Source organism: Trifolium pratense, linkage group LG4 (genome assembly GCF_020283565.1).
Source record: "Trifolium pratense cultivar HEN17-A07 linkage group LG4, ARS_RC_1.1, whole genome shotgun sequence".
In the NCBI taxonomy this organism is placed as follows: Eukaryota; Viridiplantae; Streptophyta; class Magnoliopsida; order Fabales; family Fabaceae; genus Trifolium; species Trifolium pratense.
This window is the reverse complement of record NC_060062.1, coordinates 37,135,528-37,140,304: the sequence shown is the minus strand read 5'-3', so window position 1 is coordinate 37,140,304 and position 4,777 is coordinate 37,135,528. Positions and strand designations below refer to the sequence as shown.

Sequence of the window (4,777 nt, the reverse complement as noted above, 5' to 3'; positions counted from 1 at the left end):
ACAGTTTTTCCAAACCAAATAGATATGTGATATGTGAATAGCTTTCCAAACCAAATAGTTTGGCCAAATAGTTTCAGTTTATTTGACAATTTCAATAGTTTCAGAACAATCTCATTGTTTGTGAATAGCTTTCTCTGAACTGTGACCTCCACCTTTATTGTCTTTAAAGTTTGGAGGAGTCTATTTATCTATATATTTTAAGAAAAGTTCAGCCGCAGTCTATAGGTGAAACTTAGATTTTTCATCTTTGGGCATAGACGAGTCCATTTCCTTTCCTTTTCAAAATTGCAGCAGATCACTGTAAAATTGCAGCAACCACTCGAAATATTGCTTCCTGAATGACAGGGAAGAAAATAAATTGAAACACATATCACACTTTAAAAACATCATTATGAACTTACAAAAACTCCCTATGTAATTAAGAACATATGCATTATGTGGAAGTTGTTTTGAATTGGATGATCAATCACTAGTACAGAAAACACTTTTTACATCTGGCCAAAACCACATTTTACATCTGAACCCAGTCAGAGGTAGACGTACAAGAAGTAGTAAGTTTACGCTTTTTACATCTGACATTCGCCAGATGTAAAATTATCCCCTTTTACCTCTGTTCTCGCGTTTCAGCTGACCAATTTATTTTTTTTAATTAAATTGGACCTTTTACATCTGACCAAGTCCACCAGATGTAAAATAGTAACTTTATTTAATTTATTTATTTTCAAAATCCTGCGTTTTTTTATTTATTTATATATTTTAAATCCTATTTTGTAATTAAAAAAAACTAAAATAGCATTACAATTCAACATTCAACCAAAATACAATTACATAATATGATCAAATGTCATTAAAGAAAAATACCAAGTCATTACAATTCAACCAAAATACCAAGTCATTCATCCAAAATGTTAATTCAACATTCAAGCAAAATACCAAGTCATTACAATTCAAAACATCATAATTAATATGAATCCATTGTAACATCACACAAATTAAACTAGCTAGCTCCTAAGCCTCATCATCGGCATCATAATCTACCTCGGGATTATATATATAGTCAAGAAAACAAGTTGCCCAGCTCAAGTTCATAACTGACAGCACCACCGGCACAACAACATTTGTCCAAAGGTGTGCATCTGCTGAACCTATTAAATAATTGAATACTGGCATGAGATCCAGGATTTAACCATGCAGACTTTGCTTGAAGAGAAATTACAAAAGAAATGAAGCATTATCCAGATTCCCAAACAAGACTCCAATATCTATCACAAACATGTTAAAAAAAATTGACTACACATTTGCCTTTAATATAGATAGAAAACCTATACAAATAGTTGTGTGATCAAAGTATATAGTTGTGTGACCTGCTCACTCCTAACACATCTCAAAATAAACCAAATGGAAAAACGTACTACTACACTTAAATACCAGCCCCTGCACCTAATTTTTTTTGGTCAAAATCCCACCTTCTTCCCCACACGAAAACCACAAATTACTCCCCTACGGTACATCATACTTATAAATAGATATTGAGAAAGTGATCTTGTAAGCAACAAATGGATCTAAGTTCTGGGCCAATTATCATGTAAGCAAATATGTAGCTACATTAACAGACCAAAATTCCAGTATAAAGATGTCTGCTACAAAGCACCGGGCACAAGACAATTATTAAACTATAAGTGTATCAGCAGTTATTACCTGATCAAAGTGCAAGTAAGCATGGTAAAACATGTACACGAACAAAAGTATTCTAGCAACCTGCAGACGGACCACATTTCGGTAAGCATGTCCCAGAAGATAAGAATGGGAATTCAACACGAAATCTGATTCACAATGGGTGAAAAAAATATATTTTAAACTGTAATGACTTGACCTACCAGCCAACCAATGAATATTACAACCCCATTGATGAGATACGCTTTTGACCTTTTCATTCCAGCTACATCAAGATACCTTCACAAACAAAATATGGATATCATCAACAAATTAAAAAAATTCATGACATATCGGAGTTCAAATTTAAGTGCGAGATTACCATCTCAAATTGACTCCGGGAGTTGTTGTCTCGGAGATGAGGACCATGTAAGTGTACAGCTGCCCTTCTCCACTCAACATTGAATAGGCTACTGCTACTAAAGAAAGCAGATGATGAATCACCTGAATCAATGTTAATATGAAGTCACGTTAAATCATCTCCAGCTAGGTTTTGATCAAGTGAACAATCTTAAATTCGAAAGAGTCTTCAGCTAGATAAATTATGAACGTCAAAAGATATTTACAATCCTATTAAGCCTATTCCTCAAAGGACTGCAAAATACATAACCATATTTGCTATCTAATACTACTATATATATATATGGCATAGTGAAAACCTGGACAAAGCTTATTATAAAAGAAAGTGCTTCATCTACAAAGGTAATTCCACCACAATATTATTGAAATGTGGTGACACATGATCTAAAAACAAGATAGAGCTACTAATGGTGCAAACTAAATCCAATGTTAGTGATTTTGATTTTATGTGGTATCAACACGAAGATAATGGATTGAGGGTTGAGAAATCACACCTTAGGAGATACAGCTCGGGCAAATTTAAGTTGACACATTCCACATGCCCTTCGTACATTTGATAATCTTTTCATAATCTGGCACTTCTTTTGGTCCAAGGAAATATCAGAAACTATCATAGTCTCCAAAACCAGACCATTTCGAAAAGCATACTTAATAAATAGTTCATCTTGTAGTCCCTGAAATCCTTGAAATTTAATGAACTTAAGGTGGGATACAAGACAACTGTGAACACATCGCTTGGAGCCCATCTTAGTACTGGTGATTGCTCCTGTAGACAACAAAACACTTGAATAAGATAAAATATTCATTTTCCATACTAACTGCTTTACAATGCAATAATATGCAATTTCTAATACGAGTACTCTATTTCATAAAAATTGGTTAATTTCACATCAAAGTTATATAGATGAAACTATGCTTTGACTAAACACAAACCTTGTCCTCAACATTATGAATTATAAGAACTTGAAGCATAGGACATTTTTGAAGCAAGCTGATCAACGACTTGCAGTTAAACAAGTTTCCAATTATCGGGCATAAAGATATATATATAAATATAATAAAGTTCAGAGGAATTTATAATGCACCTAGTGAAACTTAGGGACGATAGTTTGTCTAGAACTGCTTCATTGGCCTGTTGTCCTGCTGAAAATAGAATGCCCCCAAACCAGTCACTGAGACATCCATCAGCCAAAGTAAAAACAGAATCAGCCATTTCCTGATTCAAATACACATAATTATTCTTCTCCGAGATCTATACCATGACTGTCATTTAGATGCATAATGTTTGTTACAATTTAATCACAGAAACTGATTTGTACCATATCAACTATCAAAGGAACATTTACAGAGTAACCTCATTCAACAAGCTTTCCTGTTATCACTTGGTTACAAAAGCTAGAAACTCGAGTTATGATATCACAATCCAAGTACATTCTTAACATAAAACTCTCAAAGCAACATAACATAGACCAAAATAACCACATACCAAGTACAAAAAAATCACAACAACAACAGAGAAATTTCTAATACTTAACCGGAAAAAAATCACTAAATGGTATAATCATTTTCAACAACTCCTGCAAATATTTTCTATTCATTTCCAAACATTCATATCCAGAGATAAAAATTTACCTCATTGATAGCATAGAACTTGACCATTGCTCTTCTTCACCTTCTTCAGCTTCCTCAAAAAATACCTAGTCAAAATCAATAAACCGAAAATTAAAAACAAAAACATTCAACTTCAACTTCAGAAATCTAAAAAATTAATACATCAATCAGAATCCATATACACTGCAGATCTAACTAAAAGAAACCATAAACCTAAAAATGAAAAAAAATAAATTACAATCATCAAAAAATCGAAATGAGATTTATTTTGATTACCAGAATTTGGACTTAGCACGAACTTCATTGGTAGCCCAAAGCTTCATATGAAAATTTTTCGGGTTTGGATCTGATTCCGTTGGGAAACCTCTCCCGACAACCTGGTACTGATGGAACTACAAAACGAAAAACAAACAAACACCGTTTAACAAACATTAAACGAATCAATAGAAAATACGAATAATTTTGTGAATGATGTGTTTAGGGTTTTCGTTCGAGAGTGAGCTTCGCGTGAAAGGGATAGTGAGATTCAGTGAGAGGGAGAGGGAACGAGAGAGATGAGCGAGTTCGAGAGAGTGATGTGAGAGTTCGAGAGATGAGAGAGTTCGAGAGATGAGAGGCTCAGTTAGGGTTTTGGTTCAAGAGAGATCAGCGAGAGTGGTGACTGGTGAGGAAATGGCCAGCGCGTTAGTATAATTTCCACTTGAAAGACGTTTTACATCTGGGGGATATTATGGTCAGATGAAAATTTATTTTAGACAATTTTCACCATAATTACAGGATTGCCACCGCGTTTGGTTATGCTTCTGGTACATTGAAACCAGATGTAAAAAGTTATGTCTATATATTTTTCCCTTCAGTGGATATTAGTACCAGATGTAAATGCTACTCCATATAGCATTTTACATCTGACATATGCTCGTCAGATGTAAACTACTTGTGTAATATGTCATATTTGTACTAGTGAATCGGTTGATGAAGAGGAAGATGCTTGATTTTGTTGGTTGTAGACTTTGTGGGTTATTTTGATGGTAATTTTAATATATATTTTGATAGGTTATATATTTTGTGGGATATTTTGGTGGGTCATATATTT

At 33.8% G+C, this 4,777-nt stretch overlaps 1 pseudogene; it reads right to left on the bottom strand.

The window, feature by feature from the left end:
• Window positions 1–835: 835 nt before the first annotated feature.
• On the bottom strand, window positions 836–4,409 carry LOC123882148 (annotated as a pseudogene).
• Between the last annotated feature and the right edge of the window lie 368 nt (window positions 4,410–4,777).